The following is a 22,308-nucleotide window of genomic DNA, read 5'->3' as shown; positions in this document are numbered from 1 at the left end:
GTGCTTGCACTATCAATGTCAGTCTGACAATAAGCAAGTGCGAATAAAATAAAGAGCCGAACTGTGCTGATCATGAGTTTCGAACCCGCAGTAATGAAAACGAATAAGTGTCACTGGCCAGTGCACCAGAGCAATATGCTATTGCTACAACCAATTACCCCTTATGGCTAACTGCCACTCTATCGTGCTATGCATTGCATTTTGCCGTCTTCATCAACTTCCATTCATGAACAATGGATACAGAAAGCACTGCTATTGCATTGCCCTCCTAAGGTGTGCTCAGTTCAGTTCAGTCGTGTCCGACTCTTCATGATCCTATGGACCATACTATGCCACGCTTTCCAGTCTCTCACTATCTTTCTAACATCACATAACTTCATCTGCAGTGCCACGAGGATGCCATCTAACCATCGCGTTCACTGCCTACCCCTTCTCTGGTGACCCTCAACCTTTCCCAACATCAAATCTTTCTCCAGCGGCTCCTCTCTTCTCATCAGATGACCAAAGCAGCTGAGCTTTAACTTTAGAATTTGACCCTCCAATGAGCAGTCAGGGTTTATGGTCGACAATATCGACTGATTTGATCTTCTAGCCGTCCAAGGAACTCTCAAGAGTCTCTAAGGTGTGCTAGGCGGTCCCAAAATGTTATAGTAAACGACCACTAAGGTCCACAGTCACCGATTTCTCAGATCCTCTAAAACAACCAAACCAAGCCAGAACTAAGCAAAATTAATATGCACTTACACAGACTCCAGCATTTGATTTTCATGCACTACACACAAGTAGAGAAACTTGGTATCATCCAGGCATATGCACTTTTTTAGGGACTTGGCAGCAACAATGCAATCTTGTGAGCTAGGCTCTGCCTCCACAAAATGCAAATTCATATCCAGGGGGACAGTGCTAAATGTTGCGTGCTTTACAGTCAGGACATTAATGCATACTTTAACTTGTTCAGTTCCACTTGAGGAATTACTGGAAAGCAAGAGGATTTTTACAATTCGACCGAAAAGCCCATTTGTGTACACATAGGAATTTTTTCTCCGAGATTTGTCAAGGCCTGCAGTGCAGAACCGGAATGACCCAACGAACATTTTTTGAAACACTGTGCCCCCTTCTCTACATTCACCTTTTCCTAAAAGCAGCACATGTTCCACTTTAGTGAAGTTCTTTCGGAGTATGTACCCTCTGATCAGAGATTTGAAGTCGGACTCCAGACTGTGGTGCATTTTTCGTGTTACAGATTTTGAGGACCATAACTTTGAAAGTGCTTGCAAGATACAAAACTTTTGCACAATCTGAAAGTGTGGGTACCGTGTTCCCTTGACAAACCTGCTCAGAGTACCATTCATAGATTCGAATGGGAAAAGAGAATAACCCCACAATGGGCCCCAGTTTTTTGCACTTTCCACAAGATGAACTAGCAGATGAGAGTTATAGGTCATATACTCTGTTCCGTAGAAGCTTTCATACTCCACAAGAAAATTCAGCATTTCCTTCTGGATACTCATGAGGTGTTCTATGTGAACTGATGGGCCAAGAAGATAGTGCATCATTGCAACAAACCTCAGCCAGTGCTTATATTGTTTTCAGGTATGTAGTCCTTCAGTACGACAGGGGAAAAGAACAACATCCAGTTCTTCCATTCTGACGCCTTCCATTCTTTGATGTCAGACAGAGACCTAGGTAACGTAGACATTTCCCATATAGGGGTCAAGCTCAACAGTAGCCTATTTGCATCGTCAAGGTGCTGACGCAGTCTGAAATGGCGACAGCGCTTTGACTTCAGCCACATAAACAAAGTGCTTCTAACAAAACCTAAGCAGACTGAGTGCATATTGCCGCGAAACCTTCAAACAGTATTTGTTGTTTTTTAACAGCCGCCGGCATACGGGCTTATCACTCTGATTCTGGACCGCGTGTCAGTTCCGTAATCTTTGTTTGTTACTGCTCGATGTCGCGAGTCACACCTTTATCAGTTTTGTTGTAGCGCTAGCGCAAGACGCACCGAGATCTGTCTCGAAGGTTCCGGCCACTCGCTTGTCTTTCCACTATGTTCCAGCCCGTGCTGGTAGCTGTTTGCGACGTTATCTAGATTGTTCGGTGCAGCCTTTAAATTGAGCGTTGCCGAGTGTGACGGGCATTCTTTATTCGACGATCGACGAGCCCGTTTGTTTCTATCGCCGCCGCCGAGTTGCTTAGTTCTTTGCGGGCGCAAGTCAGCCCAAATAAACAGTTTCTTTAGTGCAATCATCGACCCTTCAATTGTGTCGTCGACCTCGTCACCACTACGTGACATCTGGTGGAGGTGCTGCCTTTGATCCTTCAAGCGAAGACCCAAGCCGTGTTCCTGTCGCCCTGGAAGACCATCCTACAGGTCAACGAGCCAGCCGCCGACTTCAAGGCCTACAACCCGAACACGGTCTGCTGCCTGACCCCACTCGATCTCGGAAGACATCGACGCTCACAATGGCCCAGCCTACAGCACCGGTTGTTTTCGTTCAACCCCGTGAGCCCCCCTGCTTCCATGGACGACCGGATGAAGATGCAGAAGACTGGGTGGACCTTTTCGACCGTGTGGCAGAATTCAATGGCTGGAACGACGCCACGAAACTCAGGCAAGTCTACTTCGTTCTTCAAGGACATGCCCGAGTTTGGTTCGAAAATCATGAGGCAGCTATGAAGGATTGGGACATTTTTAAGGAAGCGTTTTTGACTGCCTTTTCAAGCGTAGTCCGAAAAGAAAGAGCCCAGGACCTCCTTCAGTCAAGACTTCAACTCCCTAACGAGCCTGTGCTGGCGTACGTTGAAGAGATGAAGCGCCTCTTTCGCCGCGCTAACCCTAACATGACTGAAGGTGAGAAAGTCAAATTTTTAATGCGAGGCGTCAAAGAATCGCTTTTTGCAAATCTTGTCCGAAATCCGCCAACAACAGTGGCGGAATTTGAAACGGAAGCGTCTGCCATCGAGAAGACGTTGTACAGCCGGATGCGCCACTACGAGCGACCACTTCAACCAGACTACTCATGCCACTACCCCAGCGCATCTGCAAGCGGAGAGAACCTTCGGGACATCATCCGGGAGATCGTGCGAGAAGAGCTCCGCAGAATGCAGCCATCATCGCAACAACCCCAGGTGGCGACGCTCGCGGACGTCGTCCGTGAAGAAGTCCAGCAGGCGCTGGGCGTTCCTGAAGCGACGGCTGCGACTGTTCCAGCACAAGAGGCAACAGCGATGAACTACGCTGGTGCATTACGTCGCCCTCCGCCCCGACGTAATGACTTTCCGAGCCCTCGCCGCAACCATCCTGTTCCTGAAAACCGCCCCTTGGCCCCCGCCCGCCAAGCCTACCAACGACCCCCAAACCCCAGGAAGTGCGACGCCTGGAGGACTGCAAACAACCGGCCATTATGCTTCCACTGCGGTGAGGCCGGCCACATTCTGCGGCACTGCCCGTACCGACGAATCGGTCTCCGCGGATTTGCAGTCGACGCTCCACGACCACGCCCAGGTGAACGACCACAAGAAATTGACAACTACCTGCGTAGCGGTGAGATTGCGCCACCAAGCCGCCGGTTCAGATCTCCATCGCCGTACAGGGCCCGCTTTGCGTCGCCAGGCCGTAACTATGATGAATGTATGCGTGGAAGGTCCCCAAGCCCGCGCAGGGGAAACTAAAGGCAGCAACCTTTGGAGGTGAGGTTGCTCAACGGCGAAAAGACGAACATCCTCCGCCGCCGACGACCACTAACGACGACGCAGCCATTTCACCGCCGCTCCACACGACGTCATCGACGACATCACGACCATACTGCAAGCAGACCACGCCGCCCAGCGCAGTAACTACGGTATGCCCCGGCCATGACCTGAAGAAACGACGGAGCCGAGATCGGACACTAAGGCCCACGTGCAATGCGAGGACGCGAACAAGTGACCTTGAAGTTGATATCGACGGTCGCAGAGTCACTGCCCTAGTAGACACCGGAGCTGACTATTCAGTCATCAGCGGACCGTTAGCCTCTCAGCTCAGAAAAGTTACCACCGCTTGGGATGGCCCGCTAATTCGCACCGCAGGTGGCAACCTGATTACTCCATCGGGACGATGCACTGCAAGAATAACCGTAAATGGGCGTACTTACCCCACCAGCTTTGTGGTCTTGCAGCAGTGCTCCCGCAACGTGATTTTAGGCATGGACTTCCTAAATGAACATAGGGCTATCATCGACCTGCGATCTAAGCTCATCAAGCTCTCTGCAGACAAAGCCATTCCTGCTACGACGACGTCGATGCAACACATCGCTCTAAACGTCCTCGATGAAGAATTGACCGTCCCGCCCCGATCAAGCATCGCAGTCTGCGTAGGTAGCGCAAACATCGAAACCGCTGAAGGCATCGTCGAAGGAAATATCCAATTGCTCTTAGAACGAGGTGTCTGTATCGCAAGAGGCATCGCGAAATTCCGGAGAGGTCAAACTCAGGTGCTGGTAACAAACTTCACCGAAGAATACCGGCATCTCAACAAGGGCACGACGATCGCTTTTCTCGACGAATTAGCCGACCTCAAAGATGTATTCGCCCTCCACGACCAAACGCTGGAAGACTCACCGGACCAATTCCGTCAGCCCAAATTTGACATCAACCCGGCATTGACCCACAGCAGGAAAGACCAGATTCTTAGTCTTCTTCGAAGCTACGGGGAGTGCTTCTCGTCATCATCAAAGGTACGACAAACACCACTGGCCAAGCACCGCATTATAACGGACGAACACGCCCGACCTCTGCGCCAAAGCCCTTATCGTGTATCGCCGCGAGAACGCCAGGCCATTCGCGATCAAGTTGAGGAAATGCTACGTGATGACGTAATCCAGCCCTCGAACAGCCCCTGGGCGGCACCAGTCGTTTTGGTCAAGAAGAAAGACAGCACACTTCGCTTCTGCGTTGATTACCGCCGCTTGAATAGCATAACGAAGAAGGATGTCTACCCGCTTCCCCGCATCGACGACACTCTCGACCGGCTCTGCAATGCAAGGTACTTCTCATCGATGGACCTGAAAAGCGGATATTGGCAAATTGAGGTCGACGAAAGAGATCGCGAAAAGACCGCATTCATCACACCGGACGGCCTTTATGAGTTCAAGGTGATGCCATTTGGCCTCTGCTCCGCACCAGCCACGTTTCAACGAGTAATGGACACAGTCCTGGCAGGCTTGAAGTGGCAAATTTGTTTGGTATATTTGGACGACGTTGTTGTCTTCTCGTCAAACTTTGAAGACCACCTAAAACGACTACAGAAAGTGCTGGAAGCCATCAAGTCATCGGGACTAACGCTAAAAGCAGAGAAGTGTCACTTCGCCTACGAAGAACTCCGGTTCCTAGGTCACATCGTTAGCAAGGACGGTATTCGCCCAGACCCGGAGAAAACAGCTGCAATCGCACAATTCCCACCGCCTGCCGACAAGAAAGCTGTGCGCCGATTCCTTGGGCTGTGCGCTTATTATCGACGATTTGTCAGAAACTTTTCGCGGATCGCCGAACCGTTGACGCAGCTTACAAAGGCTGACGTACCTTTTAAATGGGAAGCGCCGCAAGAAGAAGCCTTCGACGAACTTAAGCGCCGCCTGCAATGCCCTCCTGTACTTGGCCACTTTGATGAAAACGCCGAGACCGAAATTCACACCGACGCGAGCAGTGTGGGCCTAGGAGCCGTTCTTGTCCAGAAGACTGCCGGACAGGAAAAAGTAATCGCCTACGCTAGCAGGTCTCTCACAAAAGCCGAAGTAAATTACTCGACGACCGAGAAGGAGTGCCTTGCGATCATCTGGGCTACTTCTAAGTTTCGTCCATACCTATACGGCCGACCATTCAAGGTGGTAAGCGACCATCACGCGCTCTGCTGGCTGGCTAATTTGAAAGATCCTTCCGGCCGCCTTGCCAGATGGAGCCTACGACTTCAAGAATTTGACATGACTGTAGTCTATAAGTCGGGCCGGAAGCATTCCGACGCAGACTGCTTATCCCGCGCTCCCGTCGACGCTCCCCCGAAGGACGATGACGACGACGCCTTTTTGGGACCGGTAAGCGCCAGCAGTTTCGCAGAACAACAGCGATCAGACCCTGAGCTCAAAGCGCTAGCCGATTACTTGGAAGGAAAGACCGCTTCCCCTCCTGGTGTGTTCAGGCGACATTTATCATCGTTCGCGTTAAGCAATGGCCTCCTCGTGAAGAAGAACTTCGCACCCAACAAGACCGCGCAGCTTCTCGTAGTGCCTAAAAACCTCCGGCAAGAAATTCTGCAGGCGTTGCACGATGAGCCCACAGCAGGCCACCTCGGACTTGCGCGCACGTTGCATCGAATCCAGGAGAAGTACTACTGGCCGCGACTGCCTGCCGAAGTTGCCCACTACGTGAAGACGTGTCGTGAGTGCCAACGACGCAAGACGCCGCCGATCAGACCAGCAGGACTACTAAACCCGATTCCGCCACCAATCCTGCCCTTTCAACAAATTGGGATGGATCTCCTTGGCCCCTTTCCATCTTCTTCTATGGGTAACAAGTGGATCATCGTGGCTACTGACTACCTTACCCGTTACGCCGAAGCAAAAGCTCTACCCAACGGTACCGCAGCAGAAGTCGCCAAATTTTTTGTCGAACAAATTCTCTTGCGACACGGCGCCCCAGAAGTGCTCATCACGGACAGGGGAACGGCGTTTACGGCAGAGTTGACGCAAGCCATCCTGGAATACAGTCACACAAGCCATCGACGAACAACTGCGTACCATCCCCAGACCAATGGCCTTACGGAGCGCCTGAACAAAACGATCGCTGACATGATCGCTATGTACGTCGACGCTGAACACAAGACCTGGGACGCCATCTTGCCGTACGTGATCTTCGCGTATAACACGGCAGTCCAGGAGACGACCAGAGCTACTCCGTTCAAGCTTGTGTACGGTAGGGAGCCCACGACGACGCTCGACGCAATGCTACCGCACGTAACCAACGAGGACAACCTCGACGTCGCCGCCTACCTGCAGCGTGCAGAGGAAGCCCGACGACTCGCACGGCTGCGTATTAAAGACCAACAGCGCACCGACAGCCGACGATACAACTTACGACGACGCCACGCAGAGTACAATCCAGGAGACCAAGTGTGGGTTTGGACACCTGTTCGCCGTCGCGGATTAAGTGAAAAGTTGTTGCGTCGATACTTTGGGCCGTACAAAATCATTCGCCGCGTCGGCCCACTGGACTATGAAGTCATTCCCGACGGAATGTCAGCATCACAACGGCGACGCGCACGCCCAGAAATTGTACATGTTGTACGACTGAAGCCATATTACGCGCGTTAAAGTGTGGTGTTTAAACTTTGCAGTGTTTATGTTTAAGTTTCTTTGTTTTGGAACATCGAGGCGATGTTTTTTTTTAAGGGGGGAGTAATGCCGCGAAACCTTCAAACAGTATTTGTTGTTTTTTAACAGCCGCCGGCATACGGGCTTATCACTCTGATTCTGGACCGCGTGTCAGTTCCGTAATCTTTGTTTGTTACTGCTCGATGTCGCGAGTCACACCTTTATCAGTTTTGTTGTAGCGCTAGCGCAAGACGCACCGAGATCTGTCTCGAAGGTTCCGGCCACTCGCTTGTCTTTCCACTATGTTCCAGCCCGTGCTGGTAGCTGTTTGCGACGTTATCTAGATTGTTCGGTGCAGCCTTTAAATTGAGCGTTGCCGAGTGTGACGGGCATTCTTTATTCGACGATCGACGAGCCCGTTTGTTTCTATCGCCGCCGCCGAGTTGCTTAGTTCTTTGCGGGCGCAAGTCAGCCCAAATAAACAGTTTCTTTAGTGCAATCATCGACCCTTCAATTGTGTCGTCGACCTCGTCACCACTACGTGACAATATAGTCTACTGCAAACCCTGCTCCAAATGTAAAAAAAGCAAGCATTGTTAAGACACTTGTGCCTTTAATGCCACAGCTTGCTTGCTGATTAGACCTTGCCTTCCTGGCATGGTCAATAAATGAATTGTGTGTCCTCAGCTTGGCTGTTAAAGTAGCTGGTGGATACACACGGCAGAATCCATTACCTTTCGCCACAACTTGGACAGGGTCCTCACACCAAGCACACCCACTGGCCCCATTAAATTGCGTCATGTTCATCATTTCACACCTCGCAATGCTGTCTACTGAACACGGGCCAGGGAACGCTTTAGACAGTCGAACATTTCCATCCCTGTCGTGCCATGTGATTCCCTCCGCAGACAACTCATTCATAACTTTCACAAACGGAATCAAAAAAGTGTTCATGACAGGTTTACAGGAGCCTGTCCACAGGCCTGCCAACAGAAGCTTTTCAATTCTGTGCTTGTATGGAAGCTCATTCACCATAACTAGCAGTGGCCACATGCTCAGATTAGAACTCTCAAAGAGGGGGACGCCATCAGTGTTGAAGGTAAGTGTCACGTCCCTTTCAGACAAGGGCAATTTGTGATAGTGCATGCTCTGCGTAATATCTCCCACATCATATGAAACTGCAGGCACATCAGTTCTCTCCACTGCAGACTCAAGTAGCTCTCGAAGCTGACTTTTGAGGTCCATGACCAGGAAGAAGGAAGAAGACTTCAGGAAGTCCTCATGCATATGTAACAGATTACACTTGTTACATGTAACGTCTCCAGTCGCCTCGCCTATGTATTCTTTGCAAGCACTACAGTAGAAGTGCTTTTTGTACTCTTTCTCACAAGCAACAAAATGCCTAAAGAAGGCGTACTTTGATGCCGGGTATGTCACCCCTGAAGGCAAGTGGGCACCAATGAGTCGTATCAGGCTCTCTGTTGCCTCCTTGGAGCATCCATGGCGCAAGCTGTGAGCCATGACCATCAGCAAGCTTTCTGCTAGCGTTAGGTGTGATCCTGGAAACAGCAGATCATCCTAAAATGAGAAACAGTAGACAACACTTCAGGTGCCACACCAATTGAGGCCATGCAACAAATGAGCACACAAAATTCCCCTGTCACATATTAAACATAGTTAAAGGTAAATCTTTTTATCGAATGCTAATTTCATGAGGGATGAAAAATAACAGCCTTTATAGTGGATAAATGCTTTACTAGTGCAGATCATCCAACAGCTAAGCTGTACACTTCTGACAGCTGGTATTTAATATGCTACCCCTCTTTTTCATGCTGTGGAACCTATTCAGTATAAAAAAGCAAGCTTACCAGTTCACCAGTCCGTTCGTCAGACGGGGCCTCGCGACTCTCGGGTTCACACGGATCAAGGTCGCTCTCATCAGATGTTGAACTGCCGTCGACATCATCCGATGAGACATCGTCGGAAGAATCATCTTCCAGAGACTCGCAAGGATGTGAGTGGCTATACGCAGTCTCCTCAGCAAATGGACTGGATCCAGGATCTGTAATGCCGGCTTTTTGTTTTCCATCGCTTGCACAAGCGCTCCTTTCATCACCCGATTCATTTGAGTCACTATCAGCTTGAGAGGCTGGTGGCGCACCAAGTAATTCCCGCTTCTTAAATCTGTACTTAGAACGAGGTGGAACTTCGGTGCACGACTCCCATAAATATCTGCTGTACTGCCTCTTTGGAGGCATGACCACGATCGGCGACCTAAGCAGACCGTATCACGCAGAACGTGTAGAACCGATGCTTCTTCACCTCGACTAGAGATTTGAAACAAAGTACGCCGAAGAAGTTACAACACAGCACACTGCAAAGCCTTCCCGCAACTCACAAGAAAAAAAAGATTCGGCGTTGTACACACGATGCAAGCACTAGAGAATGGCAAAATACGTAGGCTAAAGAGAAACTAGTTCGGTAAATGTGCAGCAACAAGCCCACAAACCCACTTTTAATCGTTTTCGATCGCAGCGCCACTAATAATATATGCGTGTGGACGCCTTTTCGTTTTCTTAAATTGCTGTTGGTAACCAAGCTGCGGAGAAAAAAATAAATACATTGTTTTTTATACACGAGATATGAGCAAAAAGTTTTTATTAATTTATTTGCATGTGCACTCGTTTAACTGGTCAACGCGTTTAAGCGCATGCGACTTTAGCGCTGTCGCATCGTTCGCATGTGATTTGGCTGTGTTATGAGTGGCACTACTGGCGATCATACTGTGAGTTGTGTGCGGTGCGCGTCGTTATGGGCCTAGTTATGGCCTAGTGCGCTGGTATGGAGGCGCCACTGCTCCGGAACAAGTAGCGCCACCTCCCGCCGGCGCACCCATATGTGGTATGTCTGCTCGTCGAAGAGAGGCGGCGGAGTGAACGCGAAGTCTACTCTTCTCGGCAGAAACCTTGTGAGAAGAAAACTTTTGTCGGTCATTTCCTGCCTCGTGTCACACGCGTACATAACAGACACATGTACCATGTGTGCGTGTTGAAAAATAAACCAAAAACAAAGCAAAGAAAGCCGCTACCCATCCATGCCGTCTGGGAGACGGCCGCCGGCGCTTTGGGCGCAGCGCATCGTCGGCGCGCGAGCGCTTCTGCTGGCGGCTCTACGGTTTTTTTTTTTTCCTTTGAAGTAGGAATTCGGAACCCGAACAATATGGCACTTTGAAAGTAAAGACATAAATAAAACAAAAACTAAGCCAGTGTGCAATGCGCAGCACTGGTTTTTCCCCTCGGTGGCAGTGTATGTGGAAGCGGCATGCTAGACCCCCCAGAAGCGGCAGCCGAGAGCTGGGCTCCGTTGACCAATAGAAGTTCAGTTCAGTTCAGGCGTTCAGTCGTGTCCGACTCTTCGTGACCCTATGGACCATGTCACGCCACGCTTTCCGGTCTCTCACTATCTTCTTAACATCACATAGCTTCATCTGCAATGCCTCGAGAATGCCGTCTAACCATCGCGTTCGCTGCCTACCCCTTCTCCGGCGACCCTCAACCTTTCCCAACATCAAATCTTTCTCCAGCGACTCCTCTCTTCTCATCAGATGACCAAAGTAGCTGAGCTTTAACTTTAGAATTTGACCCTCCAATGAGCACTCAGGGTTTACGGTCGACAATATCGACTGATTTGATCTTCTGGCAGTCCAAGGAACTCTTAAGGGTCTTCGCCAGCACCACAATTCAAACGCGTCAATTCTTCGGCGGTCAGCCTTTTTCACAGTCCAACTCTCGCATCCATACATCACAACTGGAAAGACCATAGCACGGGTTATACGGATCTTGGTTGGCAGACTAATGTCTCTGCTGTTTACTAGGCGGTCAAGGTTAACCATTGCTCTCTTTCCCAGAAGCAGGCGTCTCCTAATTTCATGGCAGCAGTCTCCTTCCGAGGTAATCTTGGCGCCCAAGAACAGAAAATCTGTCAATAGAAAGGCTCTTAAAAAAAAAAAAAATCAGCGGGACGAGCAGGCTGTATATGGAGATGTACCCTAAGGCGTCGGGCCTTGCGTGCACGTGCTTTTTCGGCGCTCGGCAGTTCTACCGTAGTTTTTATTTTCTACTCGATGCGTCGAAATAAGTGGTGACGGTTCAGTGCGCGGCAAAACAGCCATAGCTGAGCAAGCTCCACAGCGCGTGCTGTTCGGGGGATTTCGCGTGATCGGGAATGTTGAGACTTGATTTAAGAATAACTGCTTGGTGCGCGGTCAGAAACTGTACGAAGCCAGCACCTGCGTGGAGTGCGCGGGGAACTTCACAGTGCAGAAGGGCCCTCGGATATCTTCAGAAAATGCGCTAACGAAATGAAAACCGCCTTCTACGAAGTCAGCTTGGAGGTAAGTTTTATTCGGCCCTTTCGGCGTGTTTTCACTACATATGTAATTAATTTTTTTCGTATGTAGTTGTTGGCAAACCCACTCAATATGACGGGTGCCAGTTGCATCTGCAAGGCCGGGTGCCACTGTTAACGATGCGACACATCGCTCTCGTATGATTTCCAAGGAAACCGCAAAAAAAAAACAACTTGATTTTCGATTGCCTCCCAACGGTTTCTTTTATACCTATTACGACACCCATAAACACAACAGCAGATCGAGCTGTTAGTTTAAAAGGACGTTTTCTTTTTGCGGGGAGCCATGAACGTGTGTGAAGTCAGCAAGCGCGCACTCTTGCAATGTGCTTCGCTCTCCATGTCGTGCTTCTACGTCTTTTACGTCAGGCTAGGCTTCCCAAAAGCGAGCACCGAGAACAGCTGGAAACTATCATTAGGAAGTCGATAGAAAAAAAAAAAAAAAAAGCTCCCGTTGGGCAGGAAGGCTCCGCGCTCTCTACAACACAGGCTGTGCCCGAAGACCTGCCAGCGCTGGTTACAACAACTTTTAGTAGTTACAACTTTTAGAGCTCGAGTTGGGTCCAGAAGTAAAAAAAAAAGACCCGTTTTTTTTGTGTGTATTTTTCGCGTGTTGCGCGCTCGATACAAACAAGCGATCGCTCGTGCATGCTTGAAAGAAACCTAGCGTCAAGTACTGTACAGAAAAAAAAAGTGGGAAATGCGCAGCCGAAACGAAAAGCAATGGGTGCGATATGAGATTCGAAATGACTAAGTAAGTACAGGCCCTTGTTTTAGCCGCTGTTTATTTTTTATTCTTACGGGGAACCAAAAAGAAATCGGAACACAGCGTCGGCGCTACCCCCGGTTGCGGATCCAGACAGCCGCCTTTTACAGCGGCGCCTCCCAGACGGCGCCACATGTTCGGCCAAAGCTGCAGCGCACCAGGCCCATAGCGTCGTTGAGAGCTCACGTGGGATTTGTTTGAAACACGCACCGAAAGCACGTGCAAGGATGTCAGCTTCCGATATTCCGCACATATTGGTCAAATGGGTGGCGGAAGCCAAATGGGATGTGTACCCAGTTACGGCGATTGCTGACCCTGCGGTTGGCCTCCGTCTCCTCACCGAAGAGAGTTGCATAAAGGAGGTTCAGGGCTCCATACTGAATGTGCGATGGAAGGATGGCGAGCCGGCTGCTCCAGCAGAGCTTTTTGAGCTTGGTAAGTATTTTTCCTTGTGTTCATGCATGTGCATTTTTGGCCCTTTGTGGACGTTGTAGCGCTTACGTATTGTCTCTGATAGGTAAACTTCGTGTCGTGGCAAAGAAAAGGGACAGGATAGCAACCGCGTATTTGCTGGAGAATAATGGCGGCAGCTCCGAGGGAGCAACGGCGACCGTAAGTATATCTTGTTTTAAGCCCTGTGGTCATAATCGTTGTTTGCTTGAATGAGCGTCGTATTTTTTTTTTCATTCACAACAATGGTGGCTGGCTTGAACATTTGCAGCACGGAGTGGTATGACCAGAATTGAGAGTGAATTATGTGGCTTTGGCCAGTGATATTGCCTTGTGCTTGAGAGTTAATTGCAGCACGGGCACATAGGCTTACACCGTGGCCTTGGTCGTGACAGCTTCTTTGTGTCGTTCGTCCTGTCCCCTAAGGTCGCGAAATTGAGTTTTGACCGCAATGGCTGCATTACTGTGGAGGCGACTTGCAAAAACGGCCATTTTCTGTGTTATGTCAGTGTAATTCGGTAAGGTATCCGTGTTCAAATTAATATGCATGCCGCCAATGCGCCGTCTCGCACGGGCAGTTTCGGACATTGTGGGCATATTAAAGGACGTAGTCAGTCAGTAATCATACCAACGGTCTTGATTTCACTGGAGGCAATATTCCAGTTGCTTTTAATATTTTTATACTGAATGCTCTGGGGTTGCGGTGTTTTTTCTGCATAGTTATGACGAGCCTATGAGAATGTGATGGGGCTGTGTGGCATTTCCAGTTCTGTAGTTCCATATTTGCATACATATAGGTTTAGCTGTTGCTTTCAAAATCCCACTGCTCAAGCTATGGATCAACCTACATGGGGCTCACATCCAGTAAAAGGCACAGGACTAGCTTTAAGGTAAGAAAAATATAGGACACTTTTGCTGAAAGGCTTGAATTCTGCCTCCTTGAACCTCATAAATGACAGCAGTTTCTGCTAATGTTAATGCGCAGGGGTTTCACATCTACATTCTTTTGAGAGCCACACAAGAGGTTTTCAAAAAAGGCGAAGGCAAGGATACAGAGCCCCACTGCAGTGTGAACACATTAAGTGGATACTTTCGAGTCATTGTCATAAAACCAAACCTGTCGCCCTGTCACTTGGTGAGCAGTTTGTTACATGGGCACTTTCAACAGCAGTTCAGTTGACGGTCAATTGGAATGAATGGCACACCGGTGCATGCATTGCACTTTTAACTAATCAAAGGATTATTAATTACTCGCATGTGGTGGGATCACGTGATTTAGACATTTAGTTGAGCATGGTCCAAGTTTCACGACAAGTTCGTGTGACTGCAACCGACTGACATTCATTCCAAGGTCAGTCGAGAAGCTGAACTGTCACTTAACTGAACAGCAGTTGAAACTGCCAATGTGACATGGGTGTAATGTCTTCTCTTTCCAAATATGGACGACCGTTCTTGGTGTTAGCATTCGTTCTAGCCACCACTTTATGCACAGGTGTAATAAAAAACATATTAGGGGCTTTTCAAGCCCGGTGGGATGCGACAGTGCTAATGACCCCAGTTGTCCAGCTCTCCTTGTGGATCCTTGGGCATATGCATAGACTTTGCTACTCACTTTATTACTAGTCTCTTAATTTGTTCCTCTGTTATCTCACACACACATACCCTTTAGCAACAAGAAGAATAATGAAGGGGAAATGAGGATGCTCGTTATAATACATGAAGGAAAGAAGCCAACAGTCGGCGAGGCCAAGGAAAGCATTGGGCATTGTAAATTGCCTTTTTTTTTAATTTTTACTTCTATAATCGCATAAATTAGTTATGTAGTCTGTTCAGGGGAAAGTTAATTAAACGCAAAGAAGAAAAAACAATGTGCCGATGGTGGGAACCGAACCCACGACCTCCGAATATCGCGTCCGGTGCTCTTCCAACTGAGCTACATCGGCCGCTGTCCCCCCTGGCACTTTCTTGGGTATTAATGTTGTTTGTATGCGAACCTTGACAGTGTTCACCAGCGCCACCCTCAACCATCGCGGCTGGCGTGGAACGCCCTGTGTTACCACCAGCGTCACGTAGAACATGATCAAGAGTGAGGGCGAAAGCTGTACTAGAACCCTCTTATGCTACCTATGGCTTCAAGACTGCCAGAACCGAGACCCCCGTTAGCTACAAGAACATAAATGAAGGGGAAATGAGGGTGCTCGTTATAATACATGAAGGAAAGAAGCCAACAGTCGGCGAGGCTCCTTGATCACGTTCTATGTGACGCTGGTGGTAACACAGGGCGTTCCACGTCAGCCGCAATGGTTGAGGGTGGCGCTGGTGAACACTCTCAAGGTTCGTATACAGACAACATTAATACCCAAGAAAGTAGCAGGGGGGACAGCGGCCGACGTAGTTCAGTTGGAAGAGCACCGGACGCGATATTCGGAGGTCGTGGGTTCGGTTCCCACCATCGGCACGTTTTTTCTTCTACTTTGCGTTTAATTATCTTTCCCCTGAACAGCCTACATTACTAATTTATGCGATTATAGAAGTAAAAATTAAAAAAAAGACAAATTACAATCCCCAATGCTTTCCTTTGCCTCGCCGACTGTTGGCCTCTTTCCTTCAAACCCTTTAGCAGTTACATTTGAAAGGCCATCCTACATAGAAATAAAGCCCTGTTTAACCAAGGCATACAAATGTGCCCGCATGGCCTAAGGGTAACATGTCTGATTCAGAATTCAAGAGTCCTGGAAGGCTGATTCTGATCTCACCCACCATTGTGAAAGGAAAGGCTGGAATTGACAGCTCCTGCCAAATCAGTCATGTCGGGGGCAGATATCAGATGAGCCTGCAATTTATCAGTACCCAGACATGCCAGCCACTTGCTACCACAGAGCCATGCCCGATAAGTGCTGGATTTGTTTTTTGAGAATAGGGAATTAATTCGCTATCGCATTAAAATCTGAGTGGCAGTTGAACATGCGGGCACACCTTTCTGGTGGTGCACTTCTCACTGTGTAAGCTGGAGCCCCAGTATATGATGCTCTGTGGACCTTTGTTGCATATTGTGGGAATGAGTTTCTAGGAGTCTGTTAAGGCGGGGGTCCCACGGTGGCCATCTTGGAATTAGTTCAAATTCTGCCACCAGGCTACGCCACTGATTCAGGACTGCGAAAGTGCCTATAGGCCTTGCCCCCAGTTGGCCAAGGGACCCAACCATTGCTTTGTAGAGAAGCTTTCTTTTGTTGGAGGGTGGGTTTTCAAAGCCCCATTCTTCTCCCCGCCGTGCGCAGGGGAAAGCGTTCACCTGTTCTAGCTTGACTACTGCGGATAGCAGGACTGCGGGGTGCTAGCTTGCCTTACCAGGGCTGAACTTGAGCGGCGACGCGGACCGCCGCCGCTCGATTCGGCCATGACCGAATGTGCGTAACGTAAATGAAAAGTACCACCTCGTTTTGTTGTTCACTGTTCTGGATAGAGTGGAAGCTTGAGCGAGTTGATGATACATCGTCCATATGTTCAGGATAGCTCAAGTGTATACCAAAAATGGAAAGGTGCGATATGATGGAAGATATTTATGTGGCCCTAGTATACTATACTTTGACTCACAAGAGATTTGCACCACTGCTAAAGGCAGGGGCTCCCTGGCCCATTCAAATGCGCACTGTAATAGGTAATTGTGCTCCGACGCACCCCTCGAATCGGCAAGGGTGACAGTGGGAGCACAATTGCCTATTATAGGTGGTGTGGATAGTGGTTATTCAAGCAAAAGGAAGGAAAAGAGTGCTGCCGGCCGCTTCAACTGCTATCTAAAATCTGAAGCGCCCAAGCTGCAGCCGGCGGGAAAGCAAAATGATGGGGAGAGGAAAGCGAGGGGAAGTGCAGAGGGGAGCTATAGCAAGAAAGTACAGGGGGAGCTTTGTACATTAGTTACAAAGTACATAAAAAAAGGGGGAAACGCGTTTGCCTCGCTTGCGCGCAAGTGTCCAAGTGCTCTTGGTCCATGGCGCCCCGGCCTTTCGCAGTACTAAAAATATTTTGTGAGACGAAGTATACATCTTTGGTGGTTTCGTCATGAATTCTGGCTGAAATCGACACCTGTATTGTCTTTCCTTTGATACCCATCTTTTGAGCTTTATCACTTTTGAAGTTATAACATTTATTGTAGGATATTCTTGCGAGCTCTCTGGTGCAGAACTACTTTTATCAAACGTTATTGCACATAATAAAATTGCAATAAAGTCGGTTTCAATCAACAGTAATCATTTTCTTTTTTCTTTTTTTTTTAGTTCGGGCTTTTCTAACCATAGAAACTGACGTTGGTAACCTAATGAGCTGAGAAAAGGGCGATGGCCAATTTCATTTTACCTTAGAGAGGAGAGTCGGCATTGCGAAATAGGTGTGAAATACCTACCAAAAAGGGTAAGCACCACGCAGCTGCCGCAATGCATTCAGGCTAAATTTTGGGGGAAATGAATTGGAGAGGGGAGGGTGGCAGACAGTTATGAGGCAACGTCGCCAGTAGAAGCGGGTTAGTTTCGCAAGCGCGTTAGACCGCTCCTTCTCGACCCTTCCCCTTTGAATCTCCTCTGTACTCTTCATTGGTTAGATGTACGTCTTTGCTGCATTGCGAATCCAGTGTACTTTCTATATATTTATTTACTTATTTATTTATTCACTACCAGCATCACCTGCTTTCATAACAAGCATAGAACGGCAATCACTCGCGCTAACCACGGTAAAATGCATAACTGGCTGCCACTGAGGCATTCTTTGGAGTCAAAGGATTCGTTTCTGTCATTGTATGTGCAACAAAAGAATAATGCAAGACGCCCTTCGGTTACTTACTGCCCCTAGAATTTGTCCAGACATGTACTTCCTCGCGCTGCCCTGATGTGGCCATTTGGCGTGGTGAACAGCTTTCTTTTTTTGTTTTTGTTTTAGAGCCCAGTTCTTTGGCGCCCGTTCCTGCGTTTCGCGTCGCCGTATGCGTTGTCCCTCGTAACCAGCTCCACAGCCAGGGCAGCGCACGCTCCTGCCACCATTCGCCGCTGCGTGTCCCCCCCCCCCCCCCTCCCCCTACCTTTTTCCTTTGTGGTGGCGACGGTGTTTTCCGGTGTCAGTGGATCGCGGTGCATACATCCTAAGCCGAAACGCAGACCCATGTTGACTTGACTCGCTAGCGGCGTCAGCGGCATCAGTCAGTCGCTGCTATCTCTTCGCTGCGCAACGCTCCTACAGGTCCATACGCTGCCTTACGCGAACTCCTGATCCACAAAGCTTCCTTCATGACATTCAAGAACTGTTAGTGGAATGTTTCTTGAAGAAATACGTGTGAAAAATAAAATAAAAAAGTTGTCTGTAACTGTACATACATGTTTTGCTCGAAATCTTTGCCTCAATCTATCGAAAAGCTGGAACAGCCAATGAGATATGCTCAAATTTCGCATTAGGAAGTAGCGTAATCGTCGGTAATTTTTCTGTTGTAATAAAAGTAGAAAAAAAAACGCGCGCGCTGATATATGTGGGTGTGCGTACTTTCCTTCTCATAGCGCGCTGACCGCTTCCTTTTTTCCCTGGTGGGGGTGGTGGGGGGGGAGGGGTGGAGGCATTTCCATTGAAACACACGAGGCTATAGAAAAACAGCCCGAGGAAACAGTACGGAAAATCGAAGAACTGACAAACATGGCTGTCAATCCTCACATTCCTTCTGTAGGTAAACCCTCGTAACTGCCATAAATAAAGCGGGTACTCCAAAGCACTTTCCATGCGCCGCGACGCCAACGCCGCCGTCACGGCAGGCGTCGCATGTTCGTGGTGCTGGCTCGCGCACCCTCTCGCGCGGACTGAGAAAATTTGAAAACCGTGAAGAAAACTATTCTGTGAAGAAAAGAAGCAGGGCCAGCTAAGTGGACTTCAGGACGAGAAGAACGGAGTAGGGGACAGCCGCGCGGTCCCAACCCCTCGCTAGTTTCCGACGCGTGTAGCACGCGCCAGATACCTGGCAGGGACAGATCACAGCATCAGAACTCGCGATGCACGCAGGCGCTGCGCGCATGCGCAGACCGGCTTTGGCTGACGCGTGCGACGACGTTAGCGCGGCAGTGCATGACGCATGTGTGTTTGGAGTCGGGGCTTATGTATTCCAGTAGTTCCCTTCACCCCGCGCCACTTCTACCCCCAACATGACGCAATTTTGGACGTACTTTGGGGAAGTGGTATGCCTTTATACTCTCTTCAATCGCCACACTGAGAGAAAAAAACTTGACGAATGCTAAGCAGCACAGACATCGGAATGTATTCATTTTCATGTTAGACAAAACATTTTCCCAGTGCATGCCCAGATTATTTTGGTCAATTTTGGTCAATCTAGTCTGAATTTATTAGCTTTTGTAGGCTTACAAAAAGCGGCTATGAGCTTTAGGCACACTGTCTCTCTGCAATGCTGTTTCTTGGGCTAGTTGGTGGAGTTTGCTCATTTTGACAAAGCGCAAAAAAGAGGCAGGGATGGTCGAGAGACATGGGACAAAGCGGTTTGCCTGTCCCCTCGTGCCTGTATATTTTTAGCCCTTGCCCAAAATGACCAGTCCCTGTCCTTCTCTCTTCCTCTATCATGAGATCAATCATGGTGGCAATTCGTTGACCTCACCCCAATGTTTTGCTGTTTCACTATGCCATGCAGCGTTTCAGCAGGATTAGAGTTGAACAATGGCAGAGCTGGTTCAGGGCCACTTGTTGCACCTAACCCTTATCCTCCTGCTTTTTTTGTCCACACAAGAACTCCTTAGAATGACTTTCCAATCAGTCGGCATAAGTATGCTCGTGAACGCTCAAGATGCAAGTTGATAGACCCTTGAAGCAATTTCTCTAAACCAAGAAAATGGCAGATGCCGCGAATATTTATGCAGTTTCTTCTGCGGCGATGCTGTTTAAAGTCATTTTGTTTTTTAACATTATGTTTCCATTCCCTCCCATTTATTTCCGATTTTATCATTGCAAAGGAGTGGAAATTTGCCTTCCTATCACTAAAAAAAAAAAGTAGTCTGCAAGGCGTGGTCGCCATTTGTTATCTGTGCACAGCAAAAATGGGTGAGGTTCGCTACACGTGGGAACGAAGCTATAGCGATAACTCGACGCGGTCAACTGTGGGTTTCACTGCAAGGTCTCGACATACAGCTGTCTACATCGAATTGACGTGGTATTGTTATCAAAAATCATTTCGAAACGGATTGAACAGGTTCAGCCCAGTTCGTGAATGTGCCTTCGTGCAAGACTCAGGCTCCTATCTCCTGAGGGAAGCAACAACTGCTGCCTTGGTAGATATTGCCGTGTGTAATCTGCGTGTTTGCTTGGAATTGCTTTCGCACTGCTAGTTGTGCTACTATGCTTATATTTCTGAATCTTTTTGAGTAAGACCACGTGGCTCCTTGATGCTAAGCAGTAAGGATTACAACTAGCGTTAGTCTTTGGTTTTATTTTCTTTTACTGCTTTGCATGTTTGTTATCGGAAATGCTTTCAGTAAAAAAAGAAAAATGCCGCTGGTGACCTCGACGTCAAAACTGCGCGCCGAATCAGACTGTCATGTGATTTCCGCTCCACACATCGTCGCATATTTCATTTCGGTGGTGTCAATCGACATTCAGCCATTCGGAGGCAAAAATTCTGAGCCTCCTCTACTTACTTTACTAAAACTAACTGACGTGTTCGAAGGTGTGAAGAAAACGATGTCCTATGTCAAAACCAAACGCGATGTTTATTTACTTTTTTTTTCGGTACAAAACCGAAATGAGGTGCAAGAAACACCCAAAAAGCTTGGAATTTCACCGCGATGACTAATCGGGGATGACCATGTGCGCTCGTAAAGGGAGGCTGTCATTGTGCTAATAAATACGTTCGATTTTTTCCATTGCGGCAGTCTAAAAACTGTGGCGATGTGCGTGTGCCGCGGTGGATAACAGTACTCTCTTCTGCACGACCGCCCGATACAGACACGCGCTTCATTCCGTCAACCCACCACATGCACTAAATGTCCGCGAAAGCGTTTACGGTGCATTGCATAATAAAAATAATAATGATAATAATAATAATAATAATAATAATAATAATAATAATAATAATAATAATAATAATAATAATAATAATAATAATAATAATAATAATAATAATAATAATAATTAATAATAATAATAATAATAATAATAATAATAATAATAATAATAATAATAATAATAATAATAATAAAACAGAACCCTGGCCTTGAAACATGAATCCACGGCTTCGAGGCTTACTATTTTGAGCGTAGCGTAGACGCACAGAGAAGTAGAGAGTGCCGGCTGCGCACGCCCATTAGCCCTACTTGGCCCCACTAATGCCACTGCGTGTGCGCCGAAGGAATCCGGTAATTCGGTTTACATGTAGGCAAGCACTTTTCTCTTGTCACAGTGAAATGCGCCCAGCTGCCCTCTCGGTGTCACTTTGTTTATGTTACGCTATCTGCAGTTGAACCTTCTCTCTTTCCACGCAGCGTAGTGCGGTCAACTGTCCCACCTTTGCGAAGATGTCCATACACGCTTCGTAAGTGACCAAATGCAATTAGACAGACGCACAACGGCTGTTACGTTTCATTATCGTTTCATTACGATGATTATCGGTGATGACGTCTGGTTTTTGATTATCTATGAGCACATATTTGTAATGTTTATAAGCATGAAAAGCACTGAACCAAAACAGTGTACATTCTCATTTCAGCTAACGCTCGACATTCGGTTCAGCAGCGTCGAATTCCTTCGTTTCTTTTTTTTTTTTTTCATCTGTACTCCGTATGTGACGTCGTCCTTTTGCAGTTGTATTTCTTGTAGCGGCTGCGAAGCTACATTCAAAACGGTGCTTTCCGAGAGGACAGCTGCACCTAAGCACACGTGTGCCACTGAAAGCTCTAGGGAACAGAGCACGCACCAACGGAGATGTGAAGGAGACCACCACTCGATACCGCCGGCCGAAACTATTTCTTTTGGTCTACTGTCCTATTCCTTTTTTGACCAATATTTGAGAGTCGCATGACGCACATAGCATCTAAACGGTGGATCATACGCGTGGTACGCCAGCTGGCGTATCGTGATGTCACGTGCGAGCATTTTGCCAGCACACCATGCAGCATAACGTGGCGATATCCGTAGCACTCGCTGTCAAACACATAATGTCTAGATTTTGCGAGAAATACCACTGGACCAACTGCGCGCACGGATGAAGAACCTCGTCCAAGCAACCTGCAATCTGTCAAGGCATGTCTTAATTTTGATAAATTTGCACTTTTGTCGCCAGCCGAAAAGCAAGCCCGATACATGTAAATT

Source organism: Amblyomma maculatum, chromosome 11 (assembly GCF_055883805.1).
Source record: "Amblyomma maculatum isolate TAMU_Amacu chromosome 11, ASM5588380v1, whole genome shotgun sequence".
NCBI classification, from domain to species: Eukaryota; Metazoa; Arthropoda; class Arachnida; order Ixodida; family Ixodidae; genus Amblyomma; species Amblyomma maculatum.
The sequence above is the reverse complement of the archived record's forward strand: the minus strand, read 5'-3'. Positions refer to the sequence as shown.